Source organism: Physeter macrocephalus, chromosome 1 (assembly GCF_002837175.3).
Source record: "Physeter macrocephalus isolate SW-GA chromosome 1, ASM283717v5, whole genome shotgun sequence".
NCBI classification, from domain to species: Eukaryota; Metazoa; Chordata; class Mammalia; order Artiodactyla; family Physeteridae; genus Physeter; species Physeter macrocephalus.
In genome coordinates this window covers 82,808,892-82,835,436 of record NC_041214.2, presented here as the reverse complement: position 1 = coordinate 82,835,436, position 26,545 = coordinate 82,808,892, and positions in this window count along the sequence as shown.

Sequence of the window (26,545 nt, the reverse complement as noted above, 5' to 3'; positions counted from 1 at the left end):
GGGAACACTCTTGCACTGCTGGAGGGAATGTAGATTGATACAGCCACTATGGAGAACAGTATGGAGATTCTTTAAAAGACTAAAAATAGAACTACCATATGACCCAGCAATCCCAGTACTGGGCATATACCCTGAGAAAACCATAATTCCCAATAAGTTTTAAGGCAAGATAATCTCCTCTAAACTGTTGTTCATCACCACAGATATCTCTGATCTATTTCCAAGTTTTGTTGTTTCTACATCCCTAAAATCTCTTGAATCCAGCCACATCTCAACATCCACAGCACTACCAGGCTAGATCAATCACCATCTCTTGCCTCAATGGTTGCACACATTTCGAACAGATCTTCCTCCCTTCAGTATGCTTTTTCCAGATTATTCTACGCATGGAAGCTTGACTGATACAGTATAAATATAATCATGATATTTCTCCGCTTAAAACACTGTGATGTTTCCTCAGTGCCATCTGAATAACGTCTGAATGTGTTAGCCTACTTTAGACTTCTTAGCATGGTCAGGAAGGTATATTTCAAGTACCTATCTCCCCTATACACATACTTACAGACTCACACTACTTGATGTTATTCCCGCTAAATGTCCATCATGGTTAGCAAAACTTTTCTTGGCCTAAGAATTGGATCTCTGCAACTTTTTCATGCTTCTCATTCCTCAGGGAAAGTATCTCAAAAAAGATAGGAGCTATAGATACATTATTTCCCTAGATGATCTTTTCCTAGAGTGATATTCTAGGAATATCATTTCCTAGAATGATATAAATAATCTCACCCTCCCAATCCCATTGTATAGGATCATAATTTCTTGTGATGCTGGTGATCTATTCCACACTTTCTCTGTTGCTTGAATACCAACCCAGAGATGATTCTGTAATCCATCTCTTCATTTAGGTCCGATACAAGTGTCTGCAGAAACTTCCCAGGCAAGCTTAAGGTGGGAGGCTACATTTTGAGAGGCAATCCCTGGTTTGGAAAAATATTTAAAACTAATTTACAGAAAAAATACCAGTTGGAATTGAGAAAGTTGTGGATTAGTCACACCTCAAAAACAAAATCCCATCCTCTGATTCTCTTTTCTGGCTGGACCTGTAATGACTTCTGTAAGACCACATGCATAGAGGGGCCTTATGTATGGCTGAAGGATAGCATAATCCTGTTGTCACAAAATATCCTCTTCTATAAGGAACAAATTGCTGAGGTTGAAGGGACAATTTGCCTGTTTCAACACCAGATAGTAAAATTATTGACAGCAAAACTTTCCTCTTATTTTTACTTAAATCTGAAGTGTGTCGCATAGTGTCTGGTACAGAAGATGCTTTATAAACTATAATGCTAGGAATAGATAAAGATGTTATATTAAGTAAGTGAAGTAGAGTAGACTTGGCCACTCATCTTTTCTCACACTAGGTACCAGCCCTGGTTTTATAGCCTGTCCTAAAATTTAGTTTAAGTCACTCTAAATGTCCTGGTTTCTCAGGTTAAATGATCAGGCAGACTCATCCATAAACCTCACCTTCTTTCCTTCTGAGCCAGATAAGATATGAATTTCATGATGATTTCAAGGAAGAAATGTACAACTGCAGGAAGGTAGGGGCTGGTTTGAAATTTAGTGGAAAATTCCATGGGTCCAAGGACCTGAAATCTTGCATCCTCAACTCTTCCTACTCTTTGGCAGTTACGTTAACTCAATGATCAAACCCTGTCAATTATATTTCAATAATGTCACTAGAATCTTGTGTTCTTGTCACCTTTACTGCTACAGCCCTAGTTCAAGTTCTTTTCTTTTAATCTTTTACCTCTAAGATGTTGGTCACAGATTCCTTCTGTCATCCAATCCCCTACACCTCCTTACTTCCCATCCCATGTCATTGTCCACACTGCAGACAGATTGACCAATTATAAACAAATATTATTAAGTCAGTCCCCTTTCAAAATTTGTACATTACCATCTTTGCTTACAGAAAAAAAAATCCATATATTTCAAAATTTGTCTCATGAAAAAAAGAATACGAATTAATGAATAACATTTATTGTTTCAAATTATGTCTGTAGAGGCGACTGCTCTTGGTGCATCAAATTTTTTTTTGGTTTTTACAGCAAGAATGTCCTGAAAATTATTCTTGAAAATTTTTGTTGTAATATATTTTGCTGTTACACTGAGCACCTGCAATGTCTGATACTTTGCTAGGAGTATCCAGTTGCAAAAGAATTGCGATTCAATGTAAAAGTTGGTTTTTGTTTAGGACGGGCAAGGACGTCCGCAGCATTGTGAAAAGTTGCTTAAGAACTACTGGGTGGTCTTACGTTGCAGGATCCACCACCAGGTGGCGCTAGATAAAACTTTTTCAAGCTGTTTCCACACAACATTTATCAAAAAGAAACAGGGTAACACATATGATGTGATTTTCCTCTTCTGAATTCTTCATTTTGGCTGTTTTTTGATAATTTTAGTAGATTCATCTCAGTAAATGTGGCAGCCTGCCAGATTTAGGGGATTCCTCAATTTCCCCCAAATCCTTCTACAACTCAGGAATGCTACAATTTGACATACACATACATACTGTGTATGTCAGAAATTAAGCTAAGGCTTTCTTCCTTGTTATGATAAAACAAACAAACAGATAAAAAACATGCTTAAGAGAGGTAACGTCTTTGTCAAAGATTTTAGTCTAAATTTTCTCTGTCAGAGAGCTAGGGCCAGACCAGCCCATTAACTGGTTATTCTAGTTACTGGTTGAGACTGGGTCCCCAGGGAAAAAGCTAACAGGTTTTTTATTTTTAGCCCAGCCTGGTATCCAGGACCAGAGGAAAAGTCTAAGCCCAAGTCCTGGGAGAAATCTGGGGCTTAAAATTCATTATTCCTCCTATAATTTCTACTTAAGGAAACTGAAGCAGGCCATGTGCAGGACTTCAGTAGGGGAAACTGGAGAATAGGTAGAATAGGTAGGCCATTACACAAAAAGGATCCCAGGAGACACCAAAACTTGAAGTGATTTAGAAATCATATAATGTAGTGATTTCTAAACAGATTATGAGTTTATGACTTCAAAGAGCTTACTCAAATGAGCAATTGAATATTGCCACAGCCATCTCAGTAAACAAAGGATGTCACAGTCATCAACAATTGCAGCCACCGCCCATGGTGAGCCCTGAGGGAACTCAGGAAGGAAAAGAATACCTGCCATCTAGCAGCCATCAGACTGCAGTCACCCCCCATGGTGAGCCCTGAGGAAACCCAGGATATGAAAACACAGGATATTAGCCCCAGATGGCTGAGGTGCATATCAAAGGAATGATTTCAGTGAGCCCAGACTCTTGCATCTTCTTATACACAGAACAGCACTGAATTCCTTAGCTTGAGATATCTGGTTTTCTGTAGTTAACAATAATCTTCTGACGTTCAGACTATCTGCCTTTTGTTGCAATCCTATATATCCTGCCTCCGCCCTCACCTCCTCTAAGCTGTTCTCTCAGGGTAACTTGAGATGCTGCCTCCTCGGCTTGAAGTCCTAAAAATTTTCAGCAAATAAAACATAACTCTCAACTTTTAGGTTGTGAATATTTTTTTTAGTCGACACAGAGAAGTGAGGATAGTGGAGAGAGGGTTGAGTGACTGGGGCTTTGGTAAATTTCTCTAATTCAACTAAAATGAATTTTCTTCTGTTTGTTTAATTTACTATGTTTTCGTGAAATATTTCCTTGTGCTTTTAGTGGCATATCCAAAAAAAAAGAAAAAAAAATCATTGCCAAGATCAAGATTTCTCCATATGTTTTATACCAGTAGCTTTATGGTTTCAGGTTTTACATTTAATAAGTGTTTAATCCATTTTGAATCAAGTTGGCATACAGTGTAAGATAAGGGTCTAATTTCATTCTTTTCCATGTGGATATCCAGTTTTCACAAAATCATGTATTATAAAGACCATCTTGGGCTTCCCTGGTGGCGCAGTGGTTGACAGTCCGCCTGCTGATGCAGAGGATACGGGTTCATGTCCCAGTCCAGGAGGATCCCACATGCTGCAGAGTGGCTGGGCCCGTGAGCCATGGCCGCTGAGCCTGTGCTCCACAGCGGGAGAGGCCGCAGCAGTGAGAGGCCCTTGTACCACAAAAAAAAAAAAAAAAGACCATCTTTTTCCCATTGCATATTATTGCCTCCCTTGCCAAATATTAATTGATCATATATGCATGGATTTATTTTTAGGCTCTCTATTCTCTTCCACTGGTCTGTTTTTTTATGCCAGTACCATATTATTTTGATTACTATAGCTTTGTATATAATTTGAAATCAGAAAGTGTGATGTCTCCAGCTTTATTTTTCTTGTTGAAGACTGCTTTCCTTGTTAGAACTCTTTTGTGGTTCCATACAGTTTTTTTAGATTTTTAAAATTTATTTCTGTTGAAAAATGGCTTTGGAATTCTGATAGGGATTTCACTGAATCTTAAGTTGCTTTGGGTAGTATGGACATTTTAACAATATTAACTCTTCCAATCCATGTACAGGAAATATATTTCCATTTATATGTCTTTTCTTCCATTTCTTTCATCAATATCTTTCTTATAGATTTCAATGTACAGATTTTTCATTCCTTTGGTTAAATTTATTCCTAAGTATTTTCCTCTTTTTGATGCTATTTTAAATGGGATTTTTAGAATTTCCTTTTTGGATAGTTTATTGTTAGTATATAGAAATGCAACTGATTTTTGTATGTTGATTTTATATCTTACAATTTTACTGAATTTATTTATTAATTTTAACAGTTTATTGATTGTGTCTTTAAAATTTTCTATACCTAATGTCATGTCATCTGTAAACACACAATTTTAGGTCTCCATTTCTGATTTGAAAACCTTTCATTTCTTTTTTGCTTCATTGTTTTGGCTAGAAATCTCAGTGTTATATTGAATAGAAGTTGTGCAAGCGGGACCCTGGTCTTATTCCTGAGCTTAAAGAAAAAGTTTTAAGCTTTTCACTCTTGAGTCTAATGTTAGCTATGTGCTTGTCATATGTAACCTTTATTATGTTGAGTACACTCCTTCTATACCTAATTTGTTGAGAGTTTTTATCATGAAAGGATATTGGATTTTGTCAAATGCTTTTTCTGTCTCTTTTGAAATGATAAAATTATTTTTATCCTTCATTTTGTTAATGTAGTATGTCACATTTATTGATTTGCAGATGTTGAACCATCCTTGCATCTCAGGGATAAATTCCAATTAGTCATAGTTTATCACCCTCTCAACGTACTGTTGAGTTCAGTTTGCTAGCATTTTGTTGAGAATTTTCTCATCTGTGTTAACCATAAATATCTGTAATTTTCTTTTCTTGTAGTATCCTTGTCTGGCTTTGGTATTAGGGTAATGGAGGCCTCACAAAATGTGTTTGGAAGTGTTCTGTACTCTTCTATGTTTTTGAAGAGTTGAGAAGGATTGGTATTAATTCTTCTTTAAATGTTTGTTCATTCACCAATGAAACCATGTGGTCCTGGTCTTTCCTCTATTGGGAGGTTTTTTTGATTACTGATTCAATCTTTTTACTTGTAAGTGGTCTGTTTATACTTTCTAATTTTTCATGATTCAGGCTCGGTAGGTGTATGTCCTTAGGAATTTATCCATTTCTTCTAGGTTATCCAATTTTTTGGTATATAACTGTTCGTAGTAGTCTCTTATGATCCTTTGTATTTCTGTGGTATCAGTTGTCATGTCTTGCCTTTCATTTCTTATTTAATTTATTTGATTATTCTCTCATTTTTCTTGGTTAGTCTAGCTAATGGTTTGCCAATTTTGTTCATTTCAAATAACCAACTCTTAGTTTCATTAATCTTTTCTATTGTTATTCTAATATATATTTCATTTATTTTGGATCTGATCTTTGTTATTTTCTTCCTTTTGCTAACTTTAGCCTTACTTTGTTCCTCTTTTTCTAGTTTCATGATGTATCCATTCGTCCACTCTCTGTCTTTTGACTGGAGAATTTAATCCATTTACATTTGAAAAAATTATTGATAGGTAAGGACTAATCGTTGCTATTTTATTCATTATTTTTTGGATGTTTTGTGGTTCTTTTGATCCTTTCCTCCTCTCTTGCTGTCTTCTTTTTGTAATTTGATTTTTTTTTAGTGGTAAATTTTATTTCCTTTCTCTTTATCGCTATGCATCTACTATAAGTTTTTGCTTTGTGGTTACCATTAGGCATACATAAAATATCTTTTAACTTTCTATTTTAAGGTGATAACAGCTTAACTTTGAATGCATGCAAAAAGTCATCTCTTTTACTCCATCCCATTTTCTGTTTTTTGGTGTCACAATTTACATCTTTTTATATTATGTAACCATTAACAAATTATTGTAGCTATATTATTTTTAATACTTTGTCTTCTATGCTTTATATCAGAATTAAAAGTGACTTACACACCACCATTATAGTATTAGAGTATTCTGAATTTCATTATATATAAACTTTTACCAGTGAGTTTTTTACTTTCATAATTGTGTCTTTTCGTTTCAGCTTGAGGAACTCCCTTCAACATTTCTTATAAGACAATGTTTTATTTTGTTTTAGCACTTTGAATGTATTATCCACTTTTTCTTAGTCTGCATGATTGTTGCTGGTAAATTCGCTGATAGCTCTGTAAGTGTTCCCTTGTATGTGATAGTTTTCTTTTCTTTTACTTCTTTCAAAAATTTCTCTTTGCCTTTGATTTTTGACAGCTTGATTATAGTGTGACTTGGTGATGTCTTCTTTGGGTTGAATCTAATTGTGGACCTTTGAACTTCTTGTATTGGATATACATATCTCTTCTTAGATTTAGAAAGTTTTTCACCATTATTTCTTTAAATAAGTTTTCTGCCCCTCTTCTCCTAGTATTCCCATGGTGTGTATATTCACTTCTTGATGGAGTCCCATAAATTTTATAGCTTTTCTTTACTCTTTATTATTTTTTCATTCCTGTAATTGGGTAATATCAAATGACCTATTTTCAAGTTTGTAGATTCTTCTTCTACTTGATCAAGTTTGACATTGACACTCTCAATTGCATTTTTCAATTCATGCATTGCAGTCTTCAGCTCCAGTGTTTGTGTTTGATTCTTTTTTATGATTTCTCTCTTACTGAACTTCCTATTTTGTTCATTTGCTGTTTTTCTGATCTTATTGAGTCATCTATTTGTTTTCTTGTAGCTCACTAAGATTCCTTAAAGCAATTATTTTGAATTATTTGTATATCTCCATTTCTTTGAAGTCAGTTACTGGGAAATCATTGTGTCACTTTGGTGAATCATGTTTCCTTCATTTTTGTGTGTTTCTTATAGTCTTGTATGGATGTCTGCACATTTTATGAACCAGCCACCTCTTCCAAACTTAATGGACTGGTTTTGGAGAAAGATCTTTATCTATAGGTGTGTAAGAGAGTGCTGGCAGGGTAGAGTGTGGTAATTATGGCTTTGGGGAAGGTGCAATTGTGTACCCTCCATGTAGCTCCATCAGTTGAGGTCAGTATCCCCAAAGATTGAAGGGGGTCCTCAGTAGCCAAGGCTGTGAGTGTCTGTAGTCATGGTGTGGGCTGTTAGGGTCTTTGGTAATGAAGGCTCCTGGGGTCTTCCTGATCTCTTTTTTTCACACAGGGGAAGTCATGGCTGAGTGGATTCCTCTTGGAACTGGGCTGGTTTGTGGGTGCTCTCACATTTGCAATGGCACCAGTGTCTGATGTGTAGGTATCAGTGAAATGGTCATGGAATTGGAGTCTGTAGTATGGGCATGCATGGGGAGACTGTGCCTTTAGGGTTTGGAGGCACTAGTGCCCAGGCAAGGTGCCTCCACCTTAGCATTTGTAATGGTGTGAGTGGTGCAGGCACTTATGGAGTGACCACATGAAGCTGAGGTATGGAATATGAGTGTGCACAGATCTACAGCAGCTCTAGGTTCTGGGATACAATGGCTCCAGTCCCTAGGTGCAGGCACTTTTGGAGTCAGGGCATGGAGAGTGGGTATGCATAGAGCTACCACAGCTCCAGGGGTTGAGACATGGGAACTACTGTTGTGGTCGTGGCTCCAGTGTCCTTGGTGTGGGCACTTGTGGAGAAGCTATGAAATCAAGGTCTGGAGCACAAGTGTGTGTGTGAGAGTGAACATGTTTCTGGAGCCAGGATCTGGAATGTGAGTGTGCATGGAGTCCAGGATGTGTTGGGTTTGGTGTTGAGGGCAACTCATTACCATGGTGGGCAACAGTGACTCCTTCTTGGGGGTTTCAGTAACGTCCCTTTCTCAGGGGGGGTCTCAGGCAGTGACAGCTGTTGGTTATTTCAATGGTAAAAGCTGCCAGTGTCCTCAATGGAGGAGGTAACTGGGGTTTATGCTGACAAACTCTACTGAGTCCTCCATTGAGAAGGTTGCAAGGAGTCCTTGACAGTCAGAAGGGCTGTTGAGGTCCTCTATGGCAAAGACTGCTGGGGTCCTCTATAGAGCAAGGGACCACATGGCACCCTCTGTAGAGCTGATAGTGATAGCTTCCACTCTTCTTTGTTCCTAGTCATATTGAGATGGCTTAGCTATGCTGATCTCCCCAGTGATCTTTTCTGTGTGATTATTCCATTTTTTGCTCTACTGTGTTGCTGTATGTTCTTATTTGGACTCTTGAATCTTCCCAAAGCTATTTTCATGTGAATAGCTATCTGTTTTTTGTTTTGTTTTGTTTTGTTTTGGTGTGTGAAGGGATGAAGGTTGGTATCACTCACTCCACCATTTTGCTAAAATCACCACGCCTTACTCTGTCTTTAGTTATTGTGATTATTGGACTTGTTTTATCATCCTTACTAGTTTATTTGTTCACTTTTATTTGTGTATTTTCTGCTTATTCTTAACACAGTTCTTGGCTCATGGTAAACCTCATGAATATTTGTAAAATATGAAATATCCAGTGCCTGGCATATAGTAGGCACTCAAAAAATGTTTGTATATAATTGGTTTGGATGAAGTATTATAGTGTACAGCAATGCATGTCCTTCTGCCTTCAGCAGTAAGAGTCATTTCTTTTAATCTCCTAAAGCTGGCTTAGCTAATATACCTGCTCCAAATGTGCACTTGCATATAGAAATAGGGGTTCTATTCCTGGAACAAACTAAATCCATAGGCTCCATGAGGGCAATAGCTTTGCCTAGAGCACTTCACTGACATTTATTCACAGAAGGAAACCACCCTAACATTAGAATGAGCTGAGCAAGCTGTAGGTGTTACAAATAGGATTCCAGTTGGGAAACCCACACAGCACACACCAACAAAAAACCCTGCAGCCAGTCTTAAGCTAAATGCACAGATGTGTGTGGGGAATTCCTTAAATAGCACGTGTGGGTTGTAAGTTTAGACTGTGATATCTCAACTGTGTGCTATGAGGGTGTGGATATGGAAAGAAGACTAAAATATAAGTGCAGGACATTTTAGTTTGGAATATGACAGTAGGAAGACCTGGATACCCAACATTTAGAGAATACCATATTCTCTTGACAAAACACTTAGATAAATAGAATGATAGGTAAGTGCACACACACACACACACACACACACACACACACACACACACCCTATACCTATATTATATCATGCTCCTTCCCCTGTTGTAAAAAAAACAAGCTGGGTTTATTTGGATTTCCAATGCAGAAAAAAAGGTAAGAAAGCACAAAAGTACATACAATTGGAAATTTTAAAAATGTTGTCTTTTTTTTTTTTTCTTTCAAAGGAATATTTGAAAGTGCTCCATCTGAGAATCAAGATATATATGTACCTAGGAACCAAGGGAAGGAAATAAGATTCTCAACTCTCACCATTCCTCCCTATGTCCCAATTGCATAATTGGTCTTGCTTGTCACTGAACTCTTAAGCATCAACAAATTAGAGTTCCTGGTTCCCAAAAAAGTAAACACTTTTCCAGGAGCCACAGTAAGGTTTCTCATGAACTTGAAACTGAACCTACCACCTTCTTTCTTCCGGCTCCTCATGTCAGTAGATCAATAGGCAAAGTAAATAATTGATGTAATAAGGGTACAATCAGCCCAGATTGTCAGAAGTGATGTTTTCTGTTAGCTAATGTTGGCAGGGAGGAGTATGTTTGGACCTGCCTTGTTGCTTTCATATCCAGTAATAATAGTTATTGGACAATAGCAGCAACCACAGACTAGGAAGGCAACTAAGGGACTAGACTTCATGGGGCTAGCAACTCAGACCAGCCAACGTGCTGGCCCAAGATGAGGAAACACTACAATGAACAGTTGGAGAGAAAGAAAGTGATGACAGACATCAATCACAGCCTCAGTACTGTAGCAAGGACTGAAGCATATTTCAATAACTAACTTGCCTTAAATCTTAACATCTAAGTGGCATTATGTGGCCAACATTTAGAATGAGACTTGGTGACAGATTGGAAAAAAATAAAGGCAACCTGTTCTCACAAAAAGGAGGACTCCATATTGGAGGATGGAGACCTAAGTGATGTAGAGGGTGGTCTCTATCAGATTTCATTTATGGACTATTTTGGATCCTCTCAGCCTCACCTCTCTCTTGCTATGGTCATATCTGCATAGCTTTACAATTTCACACATCTGAAATTCAACAGTACCTTGTCTCATAACCACACTGTACACTTCTTGCCTCCCACCTTGGAGCTTTTCTATCATTTGGAAATGAGAAGCTGTGGGACTCCACTTAAGCCCACATATGTGCATACCAGTGGTGTGGGGAATTTGACAACTTATGGGGAAAATATTTGTCCAATAAGAAAAGAGAGTTGGAGTATAAATGATTCCCTCATTTTCTCCATGCAGAGCCTGTTCTGATGTGTAGTTTATATGGCTTCTCAGAGGATAGTACCTAGGGATCAACCAATTAGTCACACTTTGTGGTAAACCACTCAATAATATATCCTTGTATCAGTTCTCCCTCTTTCCTTTTTACTCTCCCCTTGTCCCTTATTCTTTCCATAAGATCCTTCTCCTTAATAAAGGAATATTGTACAAGCCTTTTTATATCTGTCTCACTTTCCTGAGGAACCCAGGCTAAGACACCCGGACAGTGCTGTTAGTCAATTTCCACAAAAAGTAGTTGGAAGATGTTTCCATCTCACCTGGAGATGGAGAACCTTGGACCCCTTCAAAAGTCAGCCCTTATTTTAAAGTTTTTCACTTTTGGTAAATTGAAGTCCTTGATGACATTAACCAATAAAATTTTGTTTTTTGTCTTCAAGTCATTTTAGGAAAATCTGCACTGAAATTACATCTGATAGAGCACCCCAAAACAAGTTCCTAACCTGGTGCTGTCATTTATTTTAGTTTTAAGGCTTCTCCCACCCTTATATTAAAGAGAAAATAAGACAGAAGAACAGAGGCAGATTCAGAAGAAGGAGAAAGATGAGAAGGAGGCCATTGTTAACTGAATAGTCCAAAGAAACTGTACAGGAATAGGTGGTGTATGAAGCAGGGTCATCCCTTCCTGTCTGAGTTACCTGGTTAGGTGAGTAACCAAACTAATTTAGTCATGTCTCAGACTAGACCATCACCATCATCATCACAATGATAAAACCTCATTAGGTTAATGTAGGTAACAAAAGGTATTTGGTAAGAAGAAGGACTTCATGAAATGTAAATCTCTGTGCAGATTAAGTTACTGCTATTATAACTATTCTCAGCCTAGAGATTCTTAGCCTCTCTCTGTGGGATCTCCAGAGAGGTAATATGTAATTATAGGGGAGGTGTGAATTTTGAGAAGACTTGTGTCATGTCCTGTCTCCATTACTTCCTGCTTGGTTTATATCTATGTCCCTACATTGCTCAGAGCCTCAGATTCTTCATGAGTAGAATGAGAATAATAATAAAGACTACAGTACATACTCCCTAAAGAGATGTTGTGAAAATCAGTAAGATAATATTTATGAAAGCACTTTATTAACTATCAAGAGCAAGATAAATATTAGGTACTATTAATATTCTCCTCCATCATCCTATTAAGGCATTTTCCTGGTTGAAGAGACGATTATTCCACATTATACTTGGCTAAGCAAATTACAAATATATAATTGCCTCCTTGAATTATCAATAATAAGTTGAAGTGGAAAGTTCATCTTCTTTAGGTTGTCAGACTGAGAAATCTTTCTACATTACCACCATGGGAACTTAAGATCACCAAAACTTGTGGGACATCTCTAGTCCATTGAGAACAGACACACACACATAGTTATAAGCTATTTATTCAAGTACTAAATTATTTAATAATAATTTAAAAGTCCTTTAATTCAGAGATGGAGTATAGCTGGTTTTGATCTGAGAAAAACGTAAAATTAACTTTTGTGCAAATAATTGTAGCCTCTCTCTGTTTCAGTCTTGATTAGCTTAAAATTATAGGTGAAGAGACTTATCTGTAGAGGCTGAGAGGAGAGAAGAAAGACTGGCGATTTAAAAATTGGAGTGGAAACAGTGAACCTCCCAGTGGCATTTTCCCTAAACAACTCAGAAAGTAAATTTTTTTTGTAAAACCAAAGTACTTACCCTTCCAAAGGAATTTAAAACAAAATATAAATTTATCTAAAATGTGTACTTAAATATCTTCACAAATACTTAACATACAATTTCCAGTTTCTAGTTCTACCGGTAAGGAGCTTGGAAGTCACCACTCCATCCTAACAACAAGTGAAAACCTGAACAGATTGAAAAATCAAGAACTCTTCTTAGATCCATAAGAGAGAAGACACTAGGCAAACCCTGCCCCCAAAGTCTGGAGAGATCAATAGGTGTACGCAGGGAGTTGTGGCTTACCAGAGCAGAGGCTTAACAATGGAAACCATGCTAAGGACAAGTTTCAGCGTGGGAAAATATGGCTGTAATTGATGAATTATTGGAACTCTGACACCTCTGAGTTGTTTCAGTGCAGGGAGCTCTGGGAGTCAAAAACTCCAGGAGGACACAGTCCTGGTGTTGGAGGTGAGAGGGACAACATAACATTGTGAGATTTACCTCCAGGTTCTCATAGTAAATATTGGAGAAAAATCCCTTGGGGCTTTTGGCGAGGGAGGAGAAAGAAACCATTTTGAAACATGCCAGTGCAGTCTGTTCTCAACAAGGTCTGCTCTCAGAGAGAATTAGTAAACTAGAGTAACCTGATGGGGTATTATCGAGTCTAACTGACCTGGGCAAGGAAAATACCTAACTGAGCCCACTCCAGCCATACTGTCCCACCTAAGAGGGAGGCAAAAACTGATAAACACTTGTGAAGTTCAAAGTCCAGAAGCATAGGCTAACTAAAAGACTGAAAGTTAATCTTAAAATTATACAACACTCCCACACACCTCCCCCACCCCCAGCAACACAACCTCAACACCACATTACTAAAAGCCTATTTACAGCAGTTCTTTTTTTTTTTTTTAGTTTTCTTTTTTTTTAAACATCTTTATTGGATTATAATTGCTTTACATTGTTTTGTTAGTGGCTGCTGTATAACAAAGTGAATCAGCTATACGTATACATATATCCCCATATCTCCTCCCTCTTGTTTCTCCCTCCCACCCTCCCTATCCCACCCTTCTAGGTGGTCACAAAGCACAGAGTTGATCTCCCTGTGCTATGTGGCTGTTTCCCACTAGCTATCTATTTTACATTTGGTAGTGTATATATGTCCATGCCACTCTCTCACTTCATCCCAGCTTACTCTTCCCCTTCCCCATGTCCTCAAGTCCATTGTCTGTGTCTGCGCCTTTATTCCTGTCCTTACACGGTACATCATGTCAAGCTATTAAGAAAAATTACAAGAAATAACAAAAGGCAAAAAGAACCAATTTGAAGATACAAACCAGCATCAGAACCAGGCATGGCAGGGGTGTTAGAATTATCAGACTGGAAATTTAAAACAAGTATTATTAATATGCTAAGATCTCTATGAACAAAATAGCGTGTAAGAACACATCTAAAAATGTAAGCAGAGAGATGGAAATCCAGAGAAATAACCAAAAAGAAATGCTATAGTCTAAAAAAAAAACCCAAACACTGTAACAAAAAATGAAGAATGCCTTTGACGAGTCTATTAGTATATCAGACACAGCTGAAGAAAGAATCTCTGAGTTAGAGAGATTGAAGAAAACAGAGCAGAGCATTCAAGGACTGTGGGAAAACTATAAGAGTTGTAACATGTGCATAACAGGAATATAAGGAGAAGGAAGAAACAAACAGAGAAATATTTGAAACAATAACGACTGAGAATTTCCCCATTAATGTCAAACAATCATGAAACCAAGAAGATTGCAGAATACTAAGCATGTTAAATGTCAGAATATTACAGATCAGCATATTCAAATTATCAAAAATCAAAAATAAAGAAAAAACCTGAAAAGAGCCAGAGAGACTATAGAGAAACAAAATAAGAATTACTTCTGACTTCTCCTCAGAAATCATGTAAGCAAAAGTGAGTGAAGTGAAATATTTAATGCATCAAAAGGACAAAATCAGCCACCTAGAATACGCCTGGCAAAAAAGGCAGGAAAAGGAAATAACAGGTATACACATTGAGAAGAAAGACATAAAACTTTCTTTGTTTACAGATGACATTATTGTCTATGTAGAAAATCTGAGGTAATTGACAAAAAACTCCTGAAATTAATAAATGATTTATAACAAGTTCACAGAATACAAGGTTAATACACAAAATTAATTGTTTATCATATACCAGCAATGAACAAGTGGAATTTAAAATTAAAAACTCAATATTATTTACATTAGCACTAAAAAATGAAATACTTAGATATAAATCTAACAAAATATATACTAAATATATTTGAGAAAAATTACAAAACTCTGATAAATAAAATGAAAAAGGACTAAATAAATGGAGAGATATTCCCACTACATAAATAGGATGACTCTATATTATCAAGATATCAGTTCTTCCCAATTTGATTTATAGATTCAGTGCAATCCCAACAAAAATACAAACAAGTTTTTTTATGGATTTTTGACAGACTGATTCTAAAGTTTATATAGAGAGGAAAAAGACACAGAATAGGCAACAGAATATTGAAGGAGAGGAACAAAGTTGGATAAAAGATGTTACCCAAATATATTATTTACTACAGATAGAAATTAAAAGGGTGTGATATCAGTGAAAGATTAGACAAATAAATCAATGGAGCAGAATTAACAGCTCAGAAATAGACCCACATAAATATAGTCAACTGATCTTTGACAAAGGAGCAAAGGCAATACAGTGGAGCAAAGATAGTCTCTTCAACAAATGGTGCTAGAATAATTGGATATCAACATGCAGAAAAAAAAGAAAGAAAGAAAGAGCCTGAATCTAGAAAAAGACCTTACACCTTTCACAAAAATTAACTCCAAATGGATCACAGACCTAAACGTAAAACACAAAAGTGTAAAACTTTTAGAAGATAACATACAAGAAAACCTAGATGACTCTGGGGATGGCAATGATCTTTTTAGATACAACACCAAAGGCATGATCAATGAAATAAATAATTGAGAAACTGGATTTCATTAAAATTAAAACTTCTGCTCTGTGAAAGACAATATCAAGAAAATGAGAAGACAAGTCACAGACTGGGAAAAATTATTTGCAAAAGACATATTTAATAAAGGAGGGTTATCCAAAATATACAAAGAACTCTTGAAATTCAATAATAATAGAGCAAATAACCTGATAAAAAAGTGGACCAAAGACTTTAACCTCATCAAAAGAGATACAGAAATGGCAAATTAGTATACAAAAATCGTTCCATGTCATGTCATTAGAGACATGCAAATTAAAACAATGAGATATACTTGTTAAAATGGTTAAAATCTCGAACAATGACAATACCAAAGTGCTGATGAGGATGTGGAGCAAGAAACTTTCATTTACTGCTGATGGGAATGCAAAATTGTACAATTAATTTGAGAGACAGTTTGGCAGTTTCTTACAAAACAAAATACACTCTTACCATATACTACAGCAATTGTACTACTTGATATCTTCCAGAAGAGTTAAAAACATTGTCTACACAAAAACCTTCACACTAATGTTTATAGTAGATTTGTTCATAACTGCCAAAACATAGAAGCAACAAAAATGTCCTTTAGTGGGTGAATGGATACATAAACTGTAGTACATCCAGACAATGAAATACTATTCAGTCGAAAATGAAATGTGCTATCAAAGCATGAAATGATTTGGAGGAAACTTAAGTGCATATTACTAAGTGACAGAAGCCAATCTGAAAAGACCACATATATGGTATTCTGGAAAAGGCAAAACTGGGAGACAATAAAATGATCAATGGTTACTGGGATTATGGGTGTGAAGAGATGAGTTGGCAGAGCACAGAGGATTTTTAAGGCACTAAAATACCCTGTATGTTATTATAATGATAGATACCTGTCATTACTCATTTGCCCAAATACTTAGAATGTACAAATTCAAGAGAGAATCCTAAGATAAACTATGGACTTTTGGTGATTATGATGTGTCAATGTAGGTTCATCCTTGATTAAAAAAAAAAAAAAAAAAGCACCCATCTGTTGAGTGTTTTTGCTAATGGGAGAGGCTATGCATATGTGGGGGCAGGTTGTTTAAGGGAAATCTCTGTACATTTTCTCAATTTCATAGTAAATATAAGACTGCTTATAAAATAAAATTTTCAAAAAGTTATTATACATGTTTATTTTATTTTTAACCACATTTCCTTTTTGGAAAATAAAATACTCTGAGGTACAGAAGAACTGGAGAAAGAGGTTCACATAGGTGTTAGTTATATTGAGAGTAAATTCCTACAACTAAACTCAGCAGATGTTTTTCAGTCTTTAAGCTACTTGTCTTTAAGCAGCAATCCTTCCTGAAGAAATATCTTTCTTTGGCCTTTGGAATACCACATTCTCTCATTTGTTTTCCTGCTTCTGTTCTGCTTTCTTCTTAATCTTCCTGATTCTTTCTTTCTTTGTTCAACATGTAAAAGGTAGATTAATTTATGACTTAATTTGAAGTACTCTTTCCTATCTTCCAACTCTAAAATTTCTTTTTAAGTTAATCCATTTTATCCATGGATTCAGGTACCACCAAGTAAAATGATTCACATTACATTAACCCAGAGATTTTGTCTGTATTCTAGAATCTTAGAAGTAGCTGCCATCTTGACATTTCTACTTGAATATGTCAAAGCTACTCCAAGCTCAACATGCATAACACTGAACTGATGACCCTTCCAACCAAATAAAAACAAAACTACAATGACTCAAAGAAAACCCAAAGAACCCAAAAGCCCCAAACCCTGTTTTATCGGTTTAACAGTGTTCCTTATCTTGATGAATGGTAACATCACTCATTCAATTGTCCCACCTAAATAGGATTTATCTTTTCATTCATTAATTTGATTTCTTGTGTGTCAGACATTATTTTATATGTTCAGAATAATATCATTAAATAAAACAGACACAGATTCCTGCCCACCTGAGGAAATAATTTAATCTCATCTACACCCCTATCTATCAAATTCTAAATTTTTGCCACCTAACAGTCTCTTAATTTTGTGTACTTTGTTTCAACATGAGCATGAGCTAGTCTAACTACCATTAATTCTCATTTGTACCATTACTAAAATAGCCTTCTGACTGGTCTTTCTTCTCTATTCTTGTCCCTTTCAATACCTACTCTTTTTCCTGTGGCCAGAATGATCTTTACAAAATATTAATCTCATCATGTCCTCTTCTTGTTCAAAAATTATTCAGTAGTTCTCCATTACTCTCAAGCTTAAGACCAAAATATTTCACACAGCCTGTAAGGTTCCACATAATCTGGCCACGAATAATATCTCCAGCCTAAGTTTCTTATTTTGCTTTTCTTCACTCTTTCCACTCTTGCCCACTGACCTTTTATCATGTGCCCTTGAGAACACAAAAATCTCTCCCACCAAAGCTTTCAAACATGCTCTTCCTTGTGTTGGCAATGCAGGTCAACTCCATTCCTACCCATCTTCTACAAGGTGACTTATCCTAATTCATAACTGAAGTTAATTGTTGCACAGTTAGAGAAGTGGACCTCAGAAATGAGTTACTACACTAGTAATACTTAATTTTATATAGGACTACATACTTCCTCTTATGAGTACTTGAGACAATTATAATCATATTATATCATAACAAATCAAAATAAGGATGAAGGGAAATCTGCTTTCAGTAATGATAAAATAGATTATATTAATCCAATTCTCACATAGTTAACAATTATAAACATTGGACAAAATTAAGAAGAAACAATAAGAAACACTGAAGAGTCACAACATACACAAAATGGAGGTGAATCTATCCTTAAAAGAAGGAAAATATGCTGGGTGAACTTTGCATTAATGCAGCTTTCTGCCTGAGGGAAGGCCCCAGTTTGCTCACCATAGTGTGGTTAGAAGTCAGGCACAAAGATACTATTTGAAGAGAAAAGAACAGAGTTTGAGGCTACTGTGGTGGCTGAAAATTAAGTGGACAATCCTGAGATAGAGGGATCAAGAGAGGGAGAATTACAAAAAATCTACAAATTACACCACCCAAGTCCTTGACTGAACTCTGAACTACAGATATGCAGGATATAATCCAGATATCTCAAAGAAAGCAATATGATGAGGATGACAATAATTTTTGTGACTTTTTGTTTGAATAAATTTAAAAAATTCCCCCCCCCAAAAGAAAGAAAGCAATAGATGAAAGGATGAAAGAACTAAGCATAGATTTCACCTGCTGTCAAACACAGGGGAAAAGAGTTTGAACTTTGACTCCAGTCAAGTTAGTTAACTGCTAGAACAAAATTCATCATGTTTCATTGAAAGATAAGAGAATTCAGGGTCTCCATGATATATTAGGAAAATATCTAACATAATATAAAAATGATGAAACACATTTAAAAATAAGAAAATATAATTAATATTTTAAAAATATCAATGTAAACAAACTCTAAGATGATCCAGAAGTTGAGAGTAACAGATGAGAACTTTAGAGCAAGTATCATATTATAAATATGTTCAAGTACTTAAAGGAAAACACAGTTATAAAAAATGGAGAGACGATGAATATTGACAGAGGTATGGAAACTTAAAAGAAAGAACCAAATGGAAATTCTACACCTAAAATTTACAACATCTGAAATGAAATAGTTGCTATATGAACTTAACAGCAAATTAGAGGTAGCAAAATAATGTGTAAGTGAACTTGAAGATAGATCAATAGGAAATTCCAAGTGTGAAGAAGCATGAGAAAAAATGATAGAAAAGAAAGAAAGAATCTCAGTTATCTGTATAAAAATATCAACAATTCTAACATAAAAGTAATTGAAATCTCCTAAAAAGAGGTAAAGGAGAATTGGATACAAAACTATTTTAAAATGATGATGGCTGAAATTTTCATAAATTTGCTAAAAATTATAACTTATAAGCCCAAGATAAAAAAAAAAAACTCAAAAGAAGTCCACAAACCTCAGTAATGATAGATGACAAGGAAAACATCATTGATATCTCATAGTCAAACAACTGTGTACCGAAGATAAAGACACAACCCCAAATGTCGTCAGAGAAAAACAACCCACTACATACAGCAGAACAATATAAATATTGCCACTCTTTGGCTAATACCACTAAAATAATTATGGCTTCACAATTCTAGTGTGAGACTGTGTAAAGAAAGAAGTATTTTCATTACAATACACATCACATGTTGAGGACTTTGTGTGTGTGATATTTTTTAGTTCATCAAGGTTTAATATTCATTTACAGTGAGGAAATATTTACTTAAATATAAGGGTAGTCTACAATTAAAATATTTAAAACCACTTGGGAGCATTCCTTCTAGACCTGACCTACTATTAACACAGCCCTGTTAGTGTTCTAACTAGTCAGTTTTTCCCAAAGTGTCACTGCACTGTTCCAGGTGCCCAAAGGAGGAGCAAGACTCTGGCTATAAGAATTAAAACTGAAAATGTGTTTTGAAATTCATAACATTTTCCTTATGGGAGCTTCATGTTATATTCAGTGGTTTCAACCTTCTCTCTTGTTAATTCTTGTCAGAAATATGGAACAGTGGAAAATGATGGAAATAGCATCTCTAAAAAATCTATTAACAAAATTTTATATCCAAAACATTTTAAATAGAAAAATATTTTTCAAAAATAAAGTAAAAAAACAAGTTTTACATAAACAAGACTAAGAGAATCTGCTTCTATTAAACACACACTACAATAAATGTAGAAGGATTGTTTTTTTTTTTTTCTGGCTACAGATAACAGACATGAAATTAAAATGTGGATTTAAAGCAAGGAATGGAGAGCATATAGATGGTAAATATGTGAATAAATATAAAACGCTATATTTTTATTATATAATTTCTTTAAAAAGACATGACTGCATAAAGCAAAATGTTATAACACTATCCTGGGGTTTATACAGTAGGTAGTTTTATTAAGTAAGACAAATAGCTTGAAGAATGGAAAATGGTAATAGAACTATACCATTTCAAAGTTATTATCATGCATTGAAAGTATATGATATTAGCTCTAAGTACATGGTGATAATTTAGAAATATATACTGTATTTCTCAGAGTAACCACTAAAAACTAATGCAAAAAAGCCCCTCCAAATCAAAAAAAAAGGAGGATTAAAATAGGATGCTAAAATTTATCTAATTCAAAAGAAATGAAACATGAAAGAAAAGATGACATAGATAAAAAACAAATAGAATATTGTTAAATCTAAGTTCCAATCATAAAAATAATTACATTAAAAATAAATGGATAAATCACTCCATTTAAAAGTCAAGGAAGATATAAAGGCAAGACCGAGCTACTATTTATCTATAAGAGATATATTTAAATATAAAGACAAATTTAGTTAAAAATAAAAGGATAACAAAGAATATATAACATTCAAATAGTAATCAATAAAACCCTGGAATGAATGTTTTAATATCAGACAAAATCAATTTCAAAAACAAAAGGAAGTATTTCCACAGATAAAGAGGGACATTTCCTCATTATAAAAAGGTCAATTTATCAGGAAGATATAATAAGCCTGAATGACTAAGCATCTAATAATAGAGCTTCAAAATACAGGATAAAAACCTGACAGAACTAAGGAAATATGGAGAAGTCTGTAACCATTGCTGGAGATTTAAGAACACCTTTTCAGTAATTGATAGAAAACCTAAACAAAAAATCAGTAAATACATAGAAGTTTTAAAACAACATTATCAACTATATTGGCTCAATTGATATTTATGGAACAATTCACCCAATGAGTACAGAATAAACACCACATCATGGATCATAAAACAGTGTACTCAATATAATTAAAAATTGAAATATTTTAGAGCACATTCTTTGACTACAATATTAGAAAGCAATAACAAGTTATCTAGGAAATCTCCAAGTATTGGAAAACTTGACAACTCACTTCAAAATGACCCAAACATCAAAGAATAAATCACATGGGAAATTATAAAATGTTTTGAACTGACTTATAATTAAATACAGCACATTATAATTTGTGAGAAGCACTAAAATATACAGAGGGTCATCTTTAATTTTAAATTCTTATATTAGAAAAAAATAAAGGTAACAGATCAATGGCTTAAGCTTTCATCTTTTGAAGATAGTAAAAATAAATAAATCTAGAGAATGTAAAAGGAAGTAATAAAGATGAGAACAGCAATAATCATGTAGGAAAAAATCACTACAAGCAATTGACATAGGAATATTTCGTTGTTTGCAAAGAATAATATAATAAACTCCTAAAAGAAATAAACAATAAAACAGAGAGCACACAAATTGCCAACATCAGAAATAAAAAAGAGACATCAACACCAATCCTAAGGCACTATAAACTAAAAATGGAATATTATAAATAACTTTATACCAACAAATTTAATAACTTAGATTAAATGGACAAATTCCCTGGTAAACCTAATTCACCAGAAGTGGAACAAAATAAAATAGAAAATCTGCAAAGCATAAAATTTATTGAATATGTTGAATTCATTACCAAAATCATTTACAAAAAGAAAATTTAAGGCATATGGTTTCTAAGGGTTTATTCTAATAAATATTTATGGAAGAAATAACATCAGGATTACATAAACTCTTTCAAGTAATAAAAATAAATGAGAAACCATTTCCAAATCACTTTATGAAGCAAGCAACATCCTGATAACAAAACCTGATAAAGATATGCATTGAAATAAGATATTACAGACAAATATCCTCCCATTAACATAAAAGCAAAAATTCTTAATATTGTCAAATTAAACCCAACAATACATAGGAAGAATCGTACATTATGATTTGTGTGTATATCGCCATCTATCAAACACATCATATTTATTGGCAAAATATCAAATGATAATCCTCTCCCCTCCAAGATCAAAAACAAAGCAAAGATGTCTACCCTCACCAATTTGATTCTTTATTGTACTGGAAGTCCTAGCCAGTGTAATAAGACAAGAAAAATAAATAAAAGGCAGAAAGATGGGAAAGGAAGAAGTAAAACTGTATTCATAGATAGCATGGTTGCTATATAAAAAGATGAATGACAAAGATTGTACAAAGCAACTATTAATATAGATAAACAAGTTTAACAATGTTGACAGATACCAAATCAACTTACTCTAAACAAATATATTTCTATATGATAGTAACAAAAATTGGTAAATACATAGTTTTAAAAAGCAGTTCCATATAAAATAACATCAAATAACAAAAATAATTAACAATAAATTTAACATAAGAGATGCAAAACTGAGCAGTTTTTAAAATACCTAAATAAAAGATATACTACAAACATGCATGGGAAGACAGGATTTTGTTCAGATGTTAATTCTCATATACATACAGTCTCAGTCACCATAGCAACAGACTTTTTAAATTGACATTGACAAGGTGATTCTAAAATTTATATGAAAATATAAAGGGCTTAGAATAGCAAATCTAACTCTTTAAAGAAAAATTGAAGAATTTACACAACCTGATATCAAGATTTATTACCAACCTACAGTAATCAAGACAGTGTGGCCTTAACACAAAAATAGACAAATAGGTCAATGGAACAGAATGCTAAGCATAGAAATAGATCTACAATTATACAATTGAAATTTGATAAAGATTTCCCTGGTGGTGCAGTGGTTAAGAATCCGCCTGCCAATGCAGGGGTCATGGGTTTGAGCTCTGGTCCGGGAAGATCCCACATGTCATGGAACTAAGCCCATGAGTCACAACTACTGAGCCTGCACTCTAAAGCCTGCAAGCCACAACTACTGAGCCCGCATGCTGCAACTACTGAAGCCCGCATGCCTAGAGCCCGTGCCCAACAACAAAAAAAGAAGCCACTGCAAAGAAAAGCCCATGCACCTCAACGAAGAGTAGCCCCCGCTTGCCACAACTAGAGAAAGCCTGAGAGCAGCAATGAAGACCCAACACAGATAAAAATAAAATAAATAAATAAATAAATTAATTAATTATTTAAAAAGAAAAGAAATTCAATTTTATAAAGCACCAAAATAATTCAATTGAGAGACAGTAATCTTTACAACTAATGATGTTGGAACTACTAGATATTCAAAGAGAAATGAACCTCAACCTCTGCCTAAAGTGATATACAAACACTGCTTCAAATGAACAATAAAACTAAACCTAAAAGCAAGCTAAAAACACATGCATCTATAATAAGACAGGATAATAATTTTCTGACCTGGGGACAGGCAACTTTTCATAGGTAAAACACAGAAATTTGTAGGCATAAAAGAAAAAAATATAAATTAGACTTCATTTAAATTAAAATTTCTGCTTATAAGAAGATTACATTAAAAATTAATAGGCAGTACTCATACTGGTAGGAAATCTATATGCATGTGTATGTATGTATATGTTGTATATAAATGTATATACACACATATATATATATGAGATGAAGAATTTGTATCCAGACTATATCAAGAACTCCTATAACTCAAAAAAGATTTAACAGAATACAGTGGAACAAGGGAGGCAAAAATCTTGAACAGACATGCAAACGCCAAAGCCGATAAGCATATGAAAGAGTTTTTATTATCATTACCCATTGAGGAAACACAAATTAAATTCATAATGTAATACCACTGCCCACTTGCTTGAATGTCTAAAATTAACAAGCCTGACAACACCGAATATTGTATGGGAAGCAATAAGAACTTTCATACATTGCTCGTTGGGATACAAAATACCACAATCACTTTTGGAAAAGGTTTAGCAGTTTCTTATATAATTTAAAACATACACCTACCCTATAATGAAGTAATTACACTCTTAGGTATTTATGCAATAGAAATGGGGACATATTTTCTCAGAGAGGCTTGTACAGAATATTCGTAGAAAATTTACTCTTAAAAACTCCAAACTGGAAACAACTCAAAAGTTCATGAAGAGGGTTCGAGAGAAGATGGCGGAAGAGTAAGATGCGGAGATCAACTTCCTCCCCACAGATACATCAGAAATACATCTACACGTGGAACTGCTGTTATAGAACACCCACTGATCACTGGCAGAAGACCTCAGACCTCCCAAAAGGCAAGAAACTCCTCCACGTACCTGGGTAGGGCAAAAGAAAAACGAATAAATAGAGACAAAAGAATAGGGACGGGACCTGCACCAGTGAGAGGGAGCTGTGAAGGAGGAAAGGTTTCCACACACTAGAAACCCCTTCATGGGCGGAGACTGCGGGTGGCAGAGGGGGAAGCTTCAGAGCCACGGAGGAGAGCGTAGGAACAGAGGTGCAGAGGGCAAAGCGGAGAGATTCCCGTACAGAGGATCGGTGCCGACCAGCACTCACCAGCCCGGGAGGCTTGTCTGCTCACCCGCCGGGGCGGGTGGGGGCTGGGAGCTGAGGGTCGGGCTTCAGATCGCAGGGAGAGGACTGGGGCTGGCGGCATGAACACAGCCTGAAGGGGTTAGTGCACCGCGGCTAGCCAGGAGGGAGTCCGGGAGAAGTCTGGAACTGCCAAAGAGGCAAGAGACTTTTTCTTCCCTCTTTCTTTTCTGGTGCGCGAGGAGAGGGGATTAAAAGCGCCACTTAAAGGAGCTCCAAAGATGGGCACGAGCCGCGGCTATCAGAGCTGACCCCAGAGACAGCCATGAGATGCTAAGGCTGCTGCTGCAGCCACCAAGAAGTCTGTGTGCGAGCACAGGTCACTGTCCACACCTCCCTTCCCGGTTGCCTGTGCAGACCGCCACTGCCAGGGTCCCGGAATCCAGGGAAAACTTCCCCGGGAGAATGCACAGCACACCTCAGCTTGGTACAACCTGCCGCCGCAGGTTTGCCCCGCATTCGTACCCCTCCCTCCCCACTCCCCACCCCCCGCCTGAGTGACCCAGAGCCCCCGAATCAGCTGCTCCTTTAACCCCGTCCCGTCTGAGCAAAGAACAGACGCCCTCAGGCGACCTACACGCAGAGGCAGGTCCAAATCCAAAGCTGAACCCTGGGAGCTGTGCAAACAAAGAAGAGAAAGGGAAATTTCTCCCAGCAGCCTTAGAAGCAGCGGATTAAAGCTCCACAATCAACTTGATGTACCCTGCATCTGTGGAATACCTGAATACCTGAATAGGCAACAAATCATCCCAAATTGAGGAGGTGGACTTTGGGGACAATGATATATATATATATTTTCCCCTTTTTCTCTTTTTGTGAGTGTGTATGTATATGCTTCTGTATATGACTTTGTCTGTATAGCTTTGCTTTTACCATTTGTCCTAGGGTTCTGCCTGTCCTTTTTTTTTGTTTTTTTTTTTTTTAACTTAAAAAGTTTTTTTCTTAATAATTATTTTTTATTTTAATAACTTTATTTTATTTTATCTTCTTCTTTCTTTCTTTCTACTTTTTCTCCCTTTTATTCTGAGCCATGTGGATGACAGGCTCTTGGTGCTCCAGCCAGGTGTCAGGGCTGTGTCAATGAGGTGAGAGAGCCAAGTTCAGGACACTGATCCACAAGAGACCTCCCAGCTCCAAGTAATATCAAATGGCGAAAATCTCCCAGAGATCTCCATCTCAATGCCAAGACCCAGCTTCACTCAACGACCTGCAAGCTACAGTGCTGGACACCCTATGCCAAACAGCTAGCAAGACAGGAACACAGCCTCATCCATTAACAGAGAGGCTGCCTAAAATCATAATAAGGCTACAGACACCCCAAAATACACCACCAGACGTGGAACTGCCCACCTGAAAGACAAGATAGAGCCTCATCCACCAGAACAGAGGCACTAGTCCCTTCCACCAGGAAACCTACACAGCTCACTGAACCAACCTTAGCCACTGGGGACAGACACCAAAAACAATGGGAACTATGAACCTGAAGCCTGTGAAAAGGAGACCCCAAACACAGTAAGATAAGCAAAATGAGAAGACAGAAAAACACACAGCAGATGAAGGAGCAAGGTAAAAACCCACCAGACCTAACAAATGAAGAGGAAATAGGCAGTCTACCTGAAAAAGAATTCAGAATAATGATAGTAAAGATGATCC